This window comes from Lissotriton helveticus, chromosome 6 (assembly GCF_964261635.1).
Source record: "Lissotriton helveticus chromosome 6, aLisHel1.1, whole genome shotgun sequence".
Classification (NCBI taxonomy): Eukaryota; Metazoa; Chordata; class Amphibia; order Caudata; family Salamandridae; genus Lissotriton; species Lissotriton helveticus.
Window position 1 is genome coordinate 916,895,232 of NC_136067.1, and position 19,011 is coordinate 916,914,242.

Sequence of the window (19,011 nt, forward strand, 5' to 3'; positions counted from 1 at the left end):
TACCTCTACACATTGAAACAGAATACAACATCTGTTTCTACAAGTTCTAAATCCAAAGAATGATTTTCCCCTCCGGAAAACACTAGTCAAAAATTTACAGTCGTATGTCGAGCCGAGATCTAAATAATAAAACGATATGCAAAGTATATAGGAAAAAAAAACATTCACAAAACATATTTCCTGTATGTACGTGTAAATACAACACCCAGAAACACACACCCATGTATACTTTACTGAATAGCACTTCGTTACATACCTACAGGGAGAGGATGTGGTCCATCGGCTAGACTGCCGACTTTGGTGCTGGAAACCATGGTTCGAACCTCGGGGCCGCGTCCACATCCTATGATTCTGGACAAATCACTGTACTCCCCGTGCCTGAATGTGTCAGTAATCGGTGCTCATGTAAAGCGCTCCAATAACTTCGGGTCGAGTTCGTGTTATATAAAATATGCAAAAAAAATACCAAATAGAGGTATCTTCCCACAAACATTATCAAGTTGACTAAGACAAACCACAATGATAGACACGTCAAACAAACGCATAATCTGACAACAGAATAAAAGTAATGCTAACAAAAGGATTCACTGTGGCATAAAAACAACTCTCAAAACAACACCGCGTCTCCTTTTCCATACACAGACTCTGCATGCTCAGATGCGAACAACGTGATCAAACTGTACATAATTTTTCAAACGCATCCCACACATTAAACACCAGAAAAGACTGCGATTCATTTTTTCAGAATAACAGACCGATTATCTCACACATAGATAAAACAAAAATGAAGGAAAGTGTTGTTACGCCACAGGCCACACCTGCAAACATGTGTAGCTTTACAAAAGTGGAAGAGAGCAATGACTCACTGGCACCTATGATCACAGAGCCCATGCTACATTCCCAGGGAGAAGGGGGAACCATTTGAACATCAGGAACTTAATGCAGAAGGGCAATATCACAGGTTGGCATCTTCAGTTTGTAGGCAAGTTTTGGGACATGGAAGAGCGCATGCTATTAAGGTGCTAAGTACTGCTGCAGTTTTCATATCTGGCTGCACGTGAAGGAGTCTCATACATATCTTTGTTTCCCTGTGCAAGGTCTCTGAATGAGAGAGTCTAGCTTTACCAGAATGCTGTTAATGTCCTCAAAATCATCACCTGAAAATGAGACCGATGCAATGGGTGGAGTTGTGCTTATTTTGTAAAACAAGTGCTGAGGCCCAAAGTTTTGCTCAGGAGACCACAGTCCGCCACATCAAATATCTGGATGCCGAAAACCAAGGTTGAATAGTCTTGATTCTACCTCATAACTCTTTATTATGGACCAGTGTAATTTTGGCTCCACCTTTATGTTTGATTAGGCCACATATATGTTTGCATGTGGTCTAATGTACTTGTGGGATGTACCATTATTAACATAAATGTAGTGCACCTAAACAAACACGGAAGGTGCATTTACGGTGTCATCTCGACATTTGTATGAGTGTGAATATTAATGTTTTCCTTGCAGTAACATTGCATTGCAGTTCTGAAATATAGCTGCATTTGTGTGGTTTGAATAATATTGCTAATTCTTATACATTCACCTACTCATAATACTGAATAATACTGTAGATGTATTTTATAGCTGAGAATGTACCCATTTGAATAGTTCTCTACCTCTATATTATAACTGAATATGTATCTGTAATCATGCATTTAAATATGTATTGGAGATGCTTGCCACACTAACTTGAACAAAGGCCTTAAACATTTGGATTCCTTAATGTTTAACCTTCAACTTGAATGTTTGCTTTGTTTGCTTTGGATGTAATGTTTATCTCTCTCCTGCAGGTGCAGCCATGTGATCTTATAAATAGAGAAGGCACTTTGTGTGAGTGAGGTAATGAGATTCACGATGAGTACTTTTGGGAAGGATGAAAAGCCTTAACAAATATAGGGAGTACTACTGTCCATGCGGAATAAGAAGACTGGAGGAATCCAAGGACGTTCTGATGTGTGACCAAAGGAAAGTAAGTTCAAGTATAGTTGCCAGGTTTGACTGTTTGAAGGTGGAAAATAATGAGACACATGACATGGGATTCTCAAAGTTTCTTTTTTTGAGTATAATTGATGATCACACTTCGGTTTATTTAGACTCCTGTTAGATTTAGAGAGGTTCAGACCTCTTTGTGACATCTCTGTTGTGTGATTTTATGCTGTACAATATTCTTCCCCTTTAGAATACTTCTACAGAGGTTCTGCTATGCTGACACCTTTCTCCTTTAATGGATCTAATTAGGGTTTCCTCATCCAGTATTATTTAGAGTAGATTTAGATTAGGAGATTAAGATAATCCTAATGCATAACAGGCAAGTGGACCGTAAATCACACACTGATCATCATATCCTCTTTTTAATATTCAGCATTGTGATTATGGAATTTCTTGCATATTTTATGTTGCTATGGCTAAACTTCATTCGCCTCTTTGGCCTGCCGGTAGCAATCGTGTATTGTTACGATATATTCATTGACACTTGTGTATATCAGTTTGGCTTTGAATTAGTAAAAAGTCTGTACATAGTCCTATTTTCTGAGTCAGAGTTACAATACTATGGCTAATTATCCCACGGAGAGGCTGAGTGAGGGAGGCTCTAGCAACAAAATAGGGTCTGAGGATTTAAACCAGTGCACCATAGAGGTCGGTTCTTTATTTCCATGCCCACCAACAAGCCTGAATGTTCCTGGGGGTGGTGGGGACCCGGGTGTTTGTCAGGGGGGTTTACCACCACCCCCAGAATCTTCCGCTGGCCGGGGATCTCACAGCTGTTATCTGATTGGGTCCTGGAACGTCGCAGGGTTGGGGGCAAAACTGCCGATCCCGGAGTGGGGAGACCTGATGGATGGTTATGATATATGCCTATTCCAGGAAACCTGGCTCTTGTCCGTCCCATGTAGGGTAGGATTTGCGTCCTATCACACACCGGCAGTCCAGGGTCCTAGGGGAAGACCAACAGGAGTATTATGTACTTTGGTAGCAGTACACCTGGGGTGCTCAGTCAAGATAGTTGATACACATAGTCCGGACATCCTACGTATTCTTCTTACACTCAAGGATGCCTCTGTGGTGGCCGTGATTAACATTTATTTACGTCCGACCCCACTTAAGCTAGGACTATCAACCCTAGAGGCCCTGGAGGCGCTACTCTTATCCTTCCCCTCCTCCTATAATAAAGTGATAGGTGCAGACCTTAACTGTCACTTTGAGCCACTCTGGGGAATTCCCTCGGTCACGACCAAGGAGGACGAGAATTGGTCAATCTCTGAATGCCATATGTATCAAAGCGACTATCCCCATTGGTCTTGCAATCAATAATTTGGTTGTATCTAATTCCCTTAGGGCATGCAATGGTAATTTGTTACCAGATATACCGGGTGCTCACACTTTTAACAGACCAGATAGAAGCACCACAATAGATTACATTCTGGTCAACGTAGAATACTGGGCAAAGGTAAAAACGTTTAGGGTAATCCCCCGGGTCGAGAGTGACCACAACCTTTTAACGCTGGAATTGGTCACCCATCTAGGGGCACACAACACACAGACGACAGTGGAACCCTTCCAAAATGAGAACTACCTGCAAAAGGCGGGAGGTAGACGAATTGGCTGGGCGAAGGTGGCATTAGCCCCGGACACGTTAGCAGAAATCTACAACCATGTAGCTGGGGCTCTATTAGCGGCTAGCGACTTGACAGGGTCTAACCTAGACCCATCGAGCCTCTTGGCCCTCCAGCACATTCATAATGAGCTTTTCTCCGCATTGGTAGGATACTTCTACACCTCCAAGCCGGGTAGGCCTGGGGCCCGGAAGAACGAACAACACTGGTTCAACAAAAACTGTAGGGAGGCGAAAACTATCCTAGTAAAGGAGGTTAAAATGGGGTCTCCCAGACGGATTAGGAAGGCCAGACAAAACTATAAAATTCTGGTTACAGAGGCCAAATCTGAATGGGAGGCGAATAGGTGGGACAAGGTGAGCAGGGCCCTCGCCACTCGGGACTATAGATCCTTCTGGAACCTGGTCCGGGGGGGATCGGTGACAGAGATGCCAGCCATTTCACCTAGCCTCAGTGAGGATACGTGGCTTGCCGACTTTAAACCCCTATACTCGCTTGACCCCCTAGTTGATCCAGTTGCTGCAATGGAACTAACAAGACCATTGGCTCCTGAGCCCTCAAGGGGTACAACCCAAGTCAACTATCCGTGCACGTTGCTGGAAGTAAACGCAGCGCTTAAAAGCCTGGCCGCCGGGAAAGCTCCAGGTTTGGACAGAATCCCTGGTGACCTTTACCGGGCCGAACAACGGGTCTGGGTGCCCTACATGTGTGTCCTGTTTAACGCCATTGTGCAGGGCTTGGACATTCCCCGTACATGGTTGGGTGCGGAAATTATCCCTATTTATAAGAAGGCTTTCCCCCTCGATCCTGCAAACTACCGACCCATCAGTTTGATCGACGTATTGCAGAAGATCTTCGCTCGAGTCCTACTGTTCAGGTTGCAAAATTGGATGGATGACCACCACATCCTAACCTCCATGCAGGCAGGATTCCGGGCGGGCGTATCTACGATCGATCAACTGTTCAGGCTCCAGCTTATATACTGGAGGACTGTTGTTCTAGGGGCAGGTAGTTTGTTTTTGATTTTTGTGGACCTCAGGTCCGCATTTGACTTAGTTAATAGGGATAAGCTTTGGGCCCTGCTTCTGGAGTTGGGTGCCCCGACCTACTTGTGTGATCTCCTCAGACGAATGCATGAGGGTAATTATGCCAGGGTCAGGTTCGGAAAAGGTGGGGAGCTGACGGCCCCGTTCCCTGTTGACAAAGGCGTGAGACAGGGGTGCGTTCTAGCCCCTACGCTCTTTTCCTTATATCTCAATGGGTTGATTGCACATCTAGTGGGGGCTAGGGACTTGGACTGCCCCTGCCTGGTGGGGCGGAAAATACCGGCACTAATGTTCGCTGATGATACCCTCCTACTATCAAAATCTTTTGGGGGTCTCCAGCGAACATTGGAGGCTTTCTGTGGCTTCTGCAGGATGAGGGATTTGGAGATTAACGTCTCCAAAACCAAGTACATGGTGTACAATCTTAAAAAAAAATCAAATTGCCCCCATCCCCACATGGATGGACTGCCTTTGGACCGAGTGACCACATTTGACTATCTGGGGATTACCCTTAATGATAAAATGGACTGGTCCTCACATGTAGCCAGGGCGAACCTGAAACTATCACATTCCTCGGGTGGCAGTTTAAAAGTTTTTAACACAACATCCCAGAAACTAGTGGGTCCGCCGGTTGAAATATATAAAGTGCAGGCACGCGGGGGTGCGATCTATGGGGCGGACCTCTGGGGGAATGCCAGCACTCCCTCACTTTCCCTTACGGAGAATAGTTTCATCAGACGGATCTTGCGACTCCCCAGTAGTACCCCCTTAACTCCCCAAAGGATCGACCTGGAATTAGTCCCTATACAGGATATCATTTTGAACCGTCCACTGTTATACTGGAGACGGCTTTGGTCCACTCCAGAACTAGAGAGTTTCAGAGAGGATCCGCGCGATCTCCTGTCTGTAAGTGGAGCGGGAAAGATTTCATGGCTGAGTTATATTAAACACCTTACTCTAGCACTTGGAATGGGGGATCTGTGGATGTCTCCCGAGGCGGCATGCACCCAGATTTCTAAAACATCGTTGAGCATGGCCCTAAACCAACATCGCCTCGCCCGTGTACTTACAAACCCTTCCATGGGTAGGCTGACTGAGCACTTTCTAGATTTCAAGGCACTCCCAGGATTTGAGAAATTCTTGGACGATATCCAGCCTCCGCTGGCCAAGAAGCTATACATCCAATTTAGGCATGGCTCACTGCCGCTTAGGTGTCTCACCCATAAGTGGATTGGGAGCACACAATCAGTGAGCACTTGCCCCGGGTGCGGGGCTGCAGAGGAGACAGATCAGCATGTTCTGCTCTTCTGCCCCTCGTACCGTGGTGCGAGGGCCAAATGGATAGTTCAGTATTGCAGGTCCAGGGGTCTCAGAGACTTTAGGGTAGTGCTGAGAATTCTAAGAACGGACACCACGGCTTTGGCTGTGTTTACAACATCAAGGTTCCTTATATTCATGTGGCATATTAGATGTGCAATTTTAAAAGGAAGCCCAAAAACACTCCCCAATAGTTAAGGGTTTTTCCCATCATCATGGTAGAGGTATTCATTGTGTGGGGCCCTATCTACTATTTTATATCTGTTATCCCGAAATGGGTGTACTGTTCCGTATTGTTTTTATTATCCATTTTGTACATTTTATGATACAGTTTTTACTGTGATTTTTTAAACAGTTTTTAACTCTTCTTTTTTACTAGACTAGGAAATTGTAAATTGTCTTTTTATGGTTCTTAACCGAAATTAAAAGCTTTGACTGGCTGACTGACTGAATATTGCTAATTCTTAAACATTCACTTATTCATAATACTGAATAATACTGTAGATGTATTTTATAGCTGAGAATGTACCCATTTGAATAGTTCTCTACCTCTATATTATAACTGTATCTGTATCTGTAATCATGCATTTAAATATGTATTGGAGATGCTTGCCACACTAACTTGAACAAAGGCCATAAACATTTGGATTTCTTAATGTTTAACCTTCAACTTGAATGTTTGCTTTGTTTGCTTTGGATGCAATGTTGATCTCTCTCCTGCAGGTGCAGCCATGTGATCTTATAAATAGAGAAGGTACTTTGTGTGAGTGAGGTAATGAGATTCAGGATGAGTACTTTTAGCAAGGATGAAAAGCCTTAATAAATATAGGGAGTACTACTGTCCATGCGGAATAAGAAGACTGGAGGAATCCAAGGACGTTCTGATGTGTGACCAAAGGAAAGTAAGTTCAAGTATAGTTGCCAGGTTTGACTGTTTGAAGGTGGAAAATAATGAGACACCTCACATGGAATTCTCAAAGTTTCTTTTTTTGAGTATACTTGATGATCAAACTTCAGTTTATTTGCACTCCTGTTAGACTTAGAGAGGTTCAGACCCCTCTTTGTGAGGTTCTGCTGACACCTTTCTCCTTTAATAGATCTAATTAGGGTTTCCTCATCCAGTATTATTTAGAGTAGATTCAGATTAGGAGGTTAAGATTGTCCTCATGCATAACAAGCAAGGGGACCGTAAATCGTACACTGATCATCAAATCCTCTTTTTAATATTCTGCATTGTGATTACGGAATTTCTTGCATTTTTTATGTTGCTACGGCTAAACTTCATTCGCCATTTTTGCCTGCCTGTAGCAATCGTGTATTGTTACTATATATCCTTTTACACTTGTGTATATAAGTTTGCCTTTGAATTTGTAAAAAATCAATACTTAGTCCTATTTTCTGTCTCAGAGTTTTGCTGTGTGACCAAATGGGTTATACTGTAATTGTCAAATTTCAGTCGCTCCCAACTCCTTTTATTCCTTAGGCACCAAGAAAGTTCCATTGCTGGGAGCAAGGGATAGGGGCCCAAAAACTTTGTGTTAGCAACTCCATCATCAGACACTCCATACCCTTTTATCTCACTCCTGTAGGTTCTTTTTCATCGTAGTTTTCTCCTTTTCTCACTGTTCTTTTAGTGTTTCTGTTCCTCCATCTTTTCCGCTTTAGTGTTTTTTTCTTTCTTCCTCTGCTTCAATGTCTGACAAGTGGTGGTCCCTGAAATGAGTACCACTGGGCCCCACCTGCAACCACCAGCTCAAATTAAACACAGGGCAGTGGGGCAGCAAGGCTTTTCATTTTTAGGACTGCTCCTTTAGAAGATTCTGAAGAACTTAGAGTCATTTTAACTCTTCCTCCATATTTCAAAGCTGCATCTATAGCAGGAACATCTTACCTTGCAACTGCCACTGCACTAGTAGAGAATCGCCTTTACTGAATCAGGCTGACCTGCCACTATCCACAACATCACACTGTACAGCACCAAGGCTGTTAAGGCTGGTGGTACAACAAACACCTACAAGGACATAGATCAACAAATTCACATTTTGAATTTGGAGTGGGGAAGGTGACAGCATACTAAGACAGCTACTCACAGGAGCTACAAGGTGGAGCCCTAATATGAAGAAGAGTGACAATTTGGCATTTTTTAATTAAACACCCACATATTGATTTCAATATAGTGAGTAGTTGGACTACAGATTCATTTAGTTTGCATCTGGTTTAGAAGCCCAAGCTTGCCAGTGTTGTGCTTGTCTTTCCTTGCTTCCATAGCACTGCGCACCGCTAGATTATGGTATATATGCCCCGTAGTTAGTACAGGAAAGCACCATATCTTAACAACAGTGCACATGGCTGTTAATATAGGCTGACTATGAGATTTGCAACACTGCCTATTGCAATCATTTGTGCTACAGACACAAGACTGTTCACCTGTCATTGTTTCTATGCATGAAGGGCTTATTTACAAGCCCCTTGCACCGCCGGTAAGTCATTTTACCCACTTTAAAAGTGATGCACTGGCAGGGCAAATGGCTTGTAAATAAGCCCCACAGTGTGGGAGAGTACTGAGGCCTAGGTGCCTGGACAGTACAACATGACTCATTCCCCCCTTGTCTCTTGTTAATATGTACCCTGTTGTTGATGTAGATGGTCAGAGTCAGCACTGTCCTGTCCCACTACTCTACCACCTGCTCCTCCAAGGGATCGAACTCCTCCTGGGGCGCTGGACTCCCTCCTCTGGTCTGCACCAGGTAATACGAAAACTTATTTCTTTTACTTTCTTTTCTTTTAATGAAATTCGCTAGTAACAACATAAATACATTCACTACTCTGCCTGTTCCGCTAAACATAGGATAGATTTCTGGCTTATTCTGGAGTCTCAGAATTGCTTCTCCTCCACTGCAAGTAAAAACCTCTGTTTACCCTTCATCCAAACTCAAGAGAACCTGTTACTCCTTCAGTGTTACCCTTACTAAGTGATGTAAGACCAAAGTTTCAACAGCGAACATTTTTGCTATCATTCATACTCAACTTTTATACGAAATAGTCCCTAATATAACACTGCCATCCCTGCATAGCTTCTCTGTGCTAGTCCAAAGGACGAGTAGCCTCACTGCAGTATGGCTTCTATCACCACCCGGTATTCATTGCCCCCGGGGTATTTTCCGGACAACATAAAACAGGATGCTAACTCTTTTTATTAAACATAACTCAATAATCAATAATCAATACTCATCACCAAACTAGTCAATAATAACCAGAACAATGATCCTGCGGCGTACCAGCAACAGATAGTCCAATACCATATACTCACCTGGGCCCATAACACACTTACACACAGTCGGGTAAAACCACTGGAGTTAAAGTTTATGTTTTCTTAAATTCAAAATTAGTTGCCTCTTATTCCTAACTAACCTTTCACTGATCAAAAAGTTCTTTCCTCTGGTCGATGGACCATTAGTTGAACTAGTTGATGTTCAAATGACATAAAATAATCTTCTTACATTAAATGAAATAACCACAGACTCGTGGAACATTTTAAAATCTTTATCTAAATTATTCTTATGTGAACCACTTTCAAAGTACAGTAAAGTTGTCGTCACTCATTGCAGAGAAGTTTCAGTTAATTAATCACCTAAACACATACTTAAAATTTTGCAAGGACTTATGCTCAGAAAAGAGAGGACAGAGAGAAAAGAATATCTATACATTCATGGAAAATAATATTTACCAAGGATGGTGTGAAAACCACCCCCCTGGCCAAAGGGCTGGGAATGGTGCCCCGGGATAGATTCGGCTACAAAGACTTCAGGACAGGATTCAGGACAGGATAGATGACCTCTCTAGCACCGACGCATGCGTAGCACCCCTCTCTGACACTCTCTTCCTCCTCTAGATTCTTCTGCAATCTTCTTCTAAATCAATTAATTTAAGATAGATGATTCGGCATTTGATTCTTCGTCAGCATCACTTGTTACTCCGACAGCATCCCGAGCTCTGCAGCATTGGGGCGCACAGGGTTGTTATCCCCAATCTGGCACCAGAGGTGGGCCAAAAAGCCCTCTAGACACCAGGGAAAATTTATAAACATGCCACACTCCCACCAGAAAAAAAATAGCCCCCAAATTCCACTAGACCCCAGGGAAATTCTTTTTAAAAATGTACATGTGTGAGAGCTGCCCACCATGGGTGCAGCATGGGCAGTCTTTCTGCCCCGCTGGAAGGTGGATTGGGGCAATTATCCCCAATATGCCCCCGGGGGGCAGAAAGCCCACAAGAAATAAAGGACTGCATTTATGGAGTGTTTTTTGGGGAAGCGCCCCCTCCAGGGCATAGCCCTATGCTCGTCTCATCCCACAGCCCAATAGAATCTCTGCCCCCAGGGGAATGAATAGGGGTTTTCACCACTAATCTGTTCCCATGGGGCACAGAAAGCCGACTAAACACCAGGGATTTAAAAAAGGAGCAAAAACAAACAAAAGGAGGAGGTGGCCTACCCTGGCATCTAGCCATACCTCACCACAGAAGGGGCATTAGTGTCTTTCTGCCCCCAGAGGAGCAGGTAGGAGGTTTGTACTAGTTGGGAAAGTTACCTCAAATATGTGCCCCAGGGAGGTGAAGAAAGTCCATCTGACACCAGGAATTTTTCATTTGGCCCAAAAGAAAGTGGTGCAGCTGTTGCACTCTGCTTTGCCCTATTTGCGGTCGGATGTGGCCAGTGCTAGAGTGCAACATTTGCACCACTTTATTTTACCCCAAATGCCAAAACCCTGGTGTCAGGTAGACTTTCTCCCGCACTGAGCCAGTTTGGGGCAACATCCTCAATTGGGACAAACCTCCTATCTACCCCTCGGGAGAAAAAATACATTATTGCACCTTCTGTGGTAGGGTTATGGCTTAATGCCAGGGTAGGCCACACCCTGTATTTTTTGTTTTGGTGTCATTTTTAATTTCCTGGTGTGTAGTGGGCTTTCTGCTGCAGTATTTAGGGCCGTACTGTTATGCCACCCATACAAGCCTATGAACCACAGACATTTTTTTTAAACTAGACAACCAGGGTTCCAGGGTGGTGTTCCTTTCATGGATACCATGAGGTTTTCTTACCCACAATGCCCTCCAAACCTCTAAAGGGGATTCCCATTGACCTCGGTTTGATCTGTTCCTGTCACGAGCACAAGGCCCAGCCACACAAGTGGTGTAACTTTTTTATCGTACAAGTGGGCTAACTATGGTGGTAGGAATTGTGGCATTCCTGCTTATTCTGGAAGTTTCCGTCACAGAAAAGTAAGGAAAATGTTGGATTTCAGGATCTTGGGATCCATGCAAGGCACACCACCCTGGTGTGTGTCTTGCATGTCTGTGGTTTGTAGGTTTGCATGGGTGGCCTCACAGTACGGCCCCAAATACTGCAGCTACCCCTAATGGTTATTTATCAATGTAGTGCTTTAGGGCCTTTTGGGTCATGGTCTCTTAGCTCACCTACCGTTCTTATCGGGGACATATGGGAACTTAGGGTGGTAGGAAATTTGCAGCTCCCCACAGATTCCAGAACTTTTCATCACGAACATGTGTGAAAAATGTGTGTTTTATTACCTCAGTTTGTGCTTCTGGGTTAACTTACCAATTGAGAACCACACAAGTCACACACCCCTGGACTCCCCTAGTTGCCTAGTTTTAAAAAACTTGCAAGTTTGCTAGGTTTCCCAAGGTAGCCCAATGTCCACAGCTAAACGCTTTTGCAAAAAAAAGGTTAGTTTAAAGTGGAAAAATGTGATGCATCAATGTTGCGTTTTGGGCCATTTCCTGTTGCTGGTACTAGGCCAACCCATTTTTATTGGAAGACTTGTGGAAGCATAGAACAGTAGAACATTTGTTTTTACCAGTTGCATTTTACTGCATTTGTGCCTTCCAAATCTAAGCCAATGTGTAAGAAACAAGATTTCTTGGAAAATACCCTCTAAATCATATGCTACAAATTCCGAGATGTACAAATAACCACAGCTCCTAAACTCCATGTGTTGTGACCATTTCAGAATTAAATAGGTTTTTTGATACCCATTTTTCAGTCTACATATTTCACCATAAGAATTGGTTTGTACTTAGTACAGAAAAGAACCTACAAGCTATAAATCCCTGCAACCAGAATATTCTGGCGGATGTAATGGCAGATTGCTTTTGTAAATCAACCATCCTAACAAAAAGTTACAGATGAAAACGTTGTCGAAAATGTCTGTTTCTTCTTACTCATTTTCAATATTTCTTTATTTTGACACGTAGAGGCATACTTACAAGACAATGGCAAGGTACGGTGCCACCAGTAATTTTGCTGCGCCAAGCTGCATCACTGTCTAAGTGCAGGAATGCCCCATATTTACAAAAATATGGTGCATTCCTATACTCACACCTGTGCCGGTGCACAAACAGCAGCCGTGCGCTAAGGCAGACATTCTTGCACCATGGTGCAAGGGTGCCTGCATTGCAGGGATGATTGTTGTTGTGCAGGAAGGTGCATCTTCCTGCACAAAAATTATCATTAATGGCATTTTGCTCCTTCTATGTGTGCTGCAGAATGCAACACATATAGAAAGAGCAAAATATGAGGAGTATTTCCTCTTGTTGTGCCACCCTTAAGCCTCCCGTATGTTTTTGGTGCTGCTTCAGATTTACGATTCCTTCTAAAATGGGACAGTGTCAAAAAGCCATGGGTGTTGCTAGGAATGCCCACAGCAACACCCATTGCACACCCCTTTAAAGCAGAAAACTGGAATCGATCCTAAAGAAACTTGCGGAGGGGCATGACCTAGCAAAATCAACAAAACTCACCACTGAATTAATCCAACTGGAGATCGCCGCAGTCAGAGCAGACCTGAATACAGTCAACATCAGAATAGCAGCGGCGGAGCAAAGGATCAGCGACTCGGAGGACGTGAACCAGAGCACAAGGAAGGAAGTGGAGCCGCTCACAGCAGCAACTGGCTCACTACAAAAAACAACAGCGGAGATGGAAGACAGGAACCAGAGGTGGAACATACATATACTACGGATTCCAAAAGAAGCAGAGGATGCGGCTGGATCTTGCGCCACTTTCCTTGAAGACCTAATACCTAAGTGGACAAACCTAAAGTTCACCCGCCAATTTGATCTGGACAAGGCCTACAGGGTACCTGCGTCCAAAAATACAAGATCGCAATTGTCACAAGTGAAGGTTCACTAACCTCTATGCCGGGTACAACAGGAGCGATGCTGGAATAACAATCCCCCCACTCTGGCAACACCTGTGAGTGAAGTCATAGAACTCCACAGATAGATACCACAGCCGGGGAAATGGTAAAAAAAGGACAAAGTAAACAAAAAACGTGGTGCAATAAATCAAGAAGACTCGAAGGATGGGAGGATAGCAGTCTTCACTCGCCTGGGTACCCCTGAATACCTGCAGGTGAACAAACAAACAACCAGTAAGTGAACCCCTCCCTACTCTAATGAAGTAGCTATCAATAAAAGAAGAAACATCCAACTGCACACTTACAGATAATACTGCACCACTAGCTCCAAGCAAAAACAGTTCAAAAATAGAAAAATAAAGAAAAGAAAAGAAAAGGGTTTTTTACAAGTTCTTCAGTCCATAAATCATCCAGGTATTTAACAGCTTGACCTTTCCGAATAGTTTCCACTTAAGTAAGGTCAAAAGAAAGTACTTAGCTGCCCATAAGAACGATCACACATGCAGGTGACTCCGAAGTTCCAAACAGGCAAACCTGCGCCGCTTCTTTCTTCAGGAACAGCGAAGTTCAAAGAGGACGTTTTCAAATCCAGTTAACGTTTCTAGACTATAAAAATAAATCAAGTCCTTTCCGATTGTAGATTCTTCAAGGCAAACAAAAAAATAATGTTCTGTGAAATCCGTGTTTTATCTTCGCAAAGCACAAGGAATATTACTACCTCCGGCTCTGCCTCGAAAGCGCACCAGCGCTACATCCATTATCGAGACTCCAAGCAAAATGCCATTACGCACAAAAGCGCTCCAGCGCGGCTCGAAATAGTCCCGAACAAACAACCCTTGAACCCTGGAGATGAACAAACAAGAACTCAGCAAGGGAAAATCCAGGAAGTCTTCAGGTGACAAGCACCGGGGCAAGGGAGGAGCAGGTTTAGATAGGCAAAAGAGAGTGAAAAGAAAAGTAGGAAAAGACTTCAGGCATTCTGGGAGATGTAGTCAACTACATTCTCACTACTCTCTGGCTTAATCGTGACAGAACCCCCTCTCTACGTCCGACGTCTCGGCGGACCACCAGGCTTACGAGGATACAAGGTGTGGAATCAGCGTAGGAGACGCGGACAATGTATATTACACTTGGGTTCCCATGTGCGTTCCTCGGGGCGATACCCCTTCCACCCAACGAGATACTGCACTCCACCTCTCGTTCTCCTAGAATCCAATATAGCCTCAACTTCATACTCATCCTCACCATTCACATCTATAGAGACCGGTCTCACAGGCACTCTAGATCCCGGGAGGCATGGTTTGAGAAGGGATACATGAAACACTGGATGTATACGCCATAGGGAGGGAACATTCAACTCCATAGCTACAGGGTTGATAATCCGAACAATGGGATAGGGACCTACGAATTTGGGCTGAAGACGTGTATTACCCTTAATCCTCAAATGTTTAGTACACAGCCAAACCCTGTCTCCCACCTGGTAAGAAGGCTCCTGAATCCTATTCCTATCGGCGTTAGCTGTATCCCTTGCCCTGGCTGCTTCCAAGTGTGCCTTGGCTTCCACAAAGACTTGTTTCAAGTGTACATGATGTTCTTGTATAGTGGGATTAACCGATGTTCCTGGCAGTTCTAGTGGCAACATGTTGGGATGATAACCATTGATGCAGAAAAATGGGGAACATCCTAATGACGAGTGCTCGACGTTGTTATATGTGAACTCTGCAGTCCATAGTAATGTTCTCCATTCTTCACCATGTTGAAGTGTAAAGCATCTCAGGTATTGCTCTAAGGTTTGGTTTAACCTCTCTGTCTTCCCATCGGTCTGTGGATGGTAGCTGGTAGAGAGTCTAGCGTCTATTTTCAAGATGGCACACAAGGCCTTCCAAAATCTAGATGTAAATTGAGACCCTCTATCTGTGAGGACAATAGAAGGGAGGCCATGTAATCTCACTATGTTTTGTAACACCACCATAGCCAATACACAAGAGGTGGGGAGTTTATGTAAAGCTATAAAATGTCCCATCTTTGTTAGATGGTCCACCACCACTAGAATAGTTGTATTACCAAGGCTGAGAGGCATTTTGACTATGAAGTCCATAGAGATGGTATGCCAAGGAGCGGGAGGAGTGGGTATAGGCCTGAGTAACCCACTTGGCCTTTGATGTGAGGTCTTGGCTTGAGTACAAACGGAACATTCTGAAACGTACTGTTCAGTGTCTTTTCTCATAGAGTCCCACCAAAAATATCTCGATACTGTTTGTAGAGTCTTCTGCTGTCCCAAATGCCCACCCAGAACAGAATCATGAGTCCATTCAAGAACCTGCTGTTGTAAAGGCCCTTTTGGCACATAAAGTCGTTTATCATAGAACAATAATTTGTCCTTGCTTGAATGATGAGTGGGATTCAAAGCGTTCCAAGCATTGGTGTCCTGAGTTTCCAGTTGTGTCTGCACTGCTTCCAGAAAATCAGTACTCGAGATAACTGCCACCTGGTCTTTCTGGAATGATGACTCTTGCAATATAGGGGGAGGCTCTTGAAGACTAGTGGTTTCCCTCATGGTATAGGAAGGATTCAGAGATAAGGCGTCGGCCTTGCCATTTTGAGGCCCTGGTCGATATTTAATCAGGAAATCATAGTCTGCAAAAAACAGAGACCACCTTAGTTGTCGCGGTGTCAATGCTCTGGCGCTTTTCAGGAAGAGAATATTTCTGTGGTCTGTATAAATCTCCACGGTATGTCGAGCCCCCAGTAAATGATGTCTCCATTCCTCACATCCCTTCTTTATAGCCAATAGCTCCTTGTCTGTTATGCTATAGTTGGCTTCGCTGGTGGTCAGTTTCCGAGAAAAGAAGGCTACCGGGTGGAGCTGTCCCGTGTCAGGATGTCTTTGGGACAGGATACCACCCACAGCATGATATGAGGCATCAGTTTCCATCATAAACGGTTGACTTGCATCCGGATGACGTAAGATAGGAGCACTCATCAATTTTGCTTTCAACGTTTGGAACGCTTGTTCTGCTAGTTCATTCCATCGGAAAGTAGCACCTTTTCTCAGCAAAAGTGTCAATGGCTGGATGATATTAGAGAAACCTTGGATGAATCTCCTATAGAAATTTGCGAAAGCAAGGAAACTCTGAAGAGCCTTTACACATGAAGGGGATTCCCATTCCACAATAGCTTGGACTTTCTTCTGATCCATACACAATCCTTGGGGACCGATGACATACCCTAGGAATTCAACCTCATGGGTATGGAACAGACATTTATCCATCTTGGCATATAATGCATGTTGTTGTAACCGTTCCAGCACCGCCCGTACATGGACATGATGTTCACTCAAGGATTTGGAATATATAAGGATGTCGTCTATATAGACTATACAGGAGACATCCAATAGCCCACGTAATACATCATCCATAAAATATTGGAAGGCGGCAGGGGCGTTACAGAGACCGAATGGCATTACAAGATACTCGAATAGCCCAAATTTTGTGCGGAACGCAGTCTTCCATTCGTCCCCTTTTCTTACCCGAACAAGATGGTATGCTCCTCTAAGATCCAACTTGGTGAATATCGTAGCTCCTTTCAACTGGTCTAATAAGACCGGGATCAAAGGTAATGGGTACCTGTTCTTCCTGGTCACCCTATTTATGGCTCGATAATCGATACACGTTCTCAATCCGCCCTCGCGTTTCGGAATGAAAAACAAAGGCGAAGAAGCAGGGGAGGATGAAGGTCGAATAAACCCTGACTTTAACATCTTCTCCAGATATTGCTGTAGATAGGTGTTCTCAGTCTCTGTCAGTGCATATATCCTACTGCAAGGGATGCTAGAACCAGGTTCGATGTCTATCACGCAATCATAATCCCGATGTGGCGGTAGCCGACTGGCTTCTTGTTCACAAAACACAGTCCGGTACTGTTGATATTCCTCAGGCAAGGTGGAAGGAACACAAACACTGGGAGTACAACAAGCACTGGCCAGTATTTTTGCCGGACTATCTTCCTGGTCCTTTTTCTGTAGTAGGGCTTGGGTACAATGTTCCACACAAAACGTTGAATTCAGATCGATGGTACGAGCTGCCCATTTCACTAATGAGTCATGCAGCGTAAGCCATGGCATACCCAAGATAAGTTGGAAGGTAGGAGCATCTATGAGATCGAATTGAATGTATTCGCAATGAGTTGATCCTGTTCTCATCAATATTTGCACGGTATTAAAAGTCACACGGCCCGACGTCAAATCGGTTCCGTCTACTGCCTTCACAGGTTCAGGTACAGCCTTCTGAATACAGGGTACCCCTATGCATTGGGCATATTTACGATCCATAAAATTGCCAGTAGCTCCCGAATCCAATAATGCGTGAACAAGCACAGGATCAACAACTGCCCATTCCAAAGTTACACAAACGTTCATGTGGGGTGCAGTGTTTTGCATCGTGTTCGCCAAAGCAGGAAAGACCTCCTTATCATAAACACTCAGATAAGGGGTCTCAATCTTGTCTGAGCTTCCTCGTTTCCCGACAGCTCCAGTTGACGTTCCACCACCGACACCTTACTTAAGTCCTTCCCATCCTTATACCTAGCATTGGTCTTGGTCTTACAATCCCTAATAAAGTGGCCTGACTTTCCACAGTAGATACACAACTGATGTAAACGCCGTCTGTTTCGCTCTTCCATACTTAACGGTCCACGTACCCCACTTATCTGCATGGGTTCACTTCCATCACTAGATTGAGGCGACTCTACGACCACAGGTTTAGGTTTCGAAAAAAAGAATTTGCCATCATAACTCTGTTTATCTCCTCTCCGTTCTTGTAGGCGATGATCCAGCTGAACAGTAAGGTCTATTAACTCCTCGCAGGTTGTAGGCATATGAACCACTTGAGCCAGGACGTCTTTCAATTCGCCTCTCAACCCTTGGTAATACAAGGAGACTGTCTTCTCAATAGGCCACTCTGTTTCAACTACCAACTTATTGAAGTTTGTAATATACGTTAACAAATCCAGGGAGCCTTGTCGTAATGTGATTAGTTCTCTGTCTAAAGAGAGTAAATGGGCTTTCCTATCAAACAGTTTGCTCATTTCAACGCAAAACGCTGTGAAATCACTTAGAACAGGATCATTTCTCTCAATCAACATAAATGACCAACTAGCCGCATTCCCCCCTAGGTACGACATCATAAATGCCGTTTTAGTGTGATCATCGGGGAAGACAGCGGGTTTACACATAAAGTGTAATTTACACTGTCCTAAAAAGATACCGAATTTCTTAGGATCCCCTAGAAATCTCTCAGGAGGTGCTAATGGCAACGTATGGGGCTGTATTAATTGGACCAGGGATGTACCCACTGCTCCATCTGGTGCAGGAGAACCAACAGAAGAAGAGGGAGGAGGTAGGGTCCAACTCCTGATATATGGTTGCCCTCCAGTACTAGTGGGACCTGTGCGTAACATGCCATCAATCTCATTCCGCATGACCCCCATCTCATTCCTCATCTCATGGTTCTCCTCTCTGACTGCGTCTACTTCTAGTTTCAGGGCTGTCATGGTTTCCAGCAATGAAGTAAGTACTACGTTTGTATCCATCGCTCAGGTTGTAATTCAGCGTAGGCTTGTCACTCTGTCACAAGTGAAGGTTCACTAACCTCTATGCCGGGTACAACAGGAGCGATGCTGGAATACCAATCCCCCTACTCTGGCAACACCTGTGAGTCAAGTCATAGAACTCCACAGATAGATACCACAGCCGGGGAAAGGGTAAAAAAGGGACAA

At 44.1% G+C, this 19,011-nt stretch overlaps 1 long non-coding RNA gene across 3 annotated transcripts in view; it reads left to right on the forward strand.

Moving 5' to 3' along the window:
* LOC144761601 (uncharacterized) overlaps positions 1-19,011 on the forward strand; it is a 301,149-nt gene that overhangs the window by 76,103 nt on the left and 206,035 nt on the right. For 2 of the 3 annotated variants that reach the window (XR_013595803.1, XR_013595802.1), the window contains 3 exons: positions 1,833-2,011; positions 6,743-6,921; positions 8,663-8,766. This is a non-coding gene — a long non-coding RNA (uncharacterized LOC144761601). The remainder of the gene's footprint in view (positions 1-1,832; positions 2,012-6,742; positions 6,922-8,662; positions 8,767-19,011) is intronic. The other variant, XR_013595804.1, reaches the window with a different exon arrangement.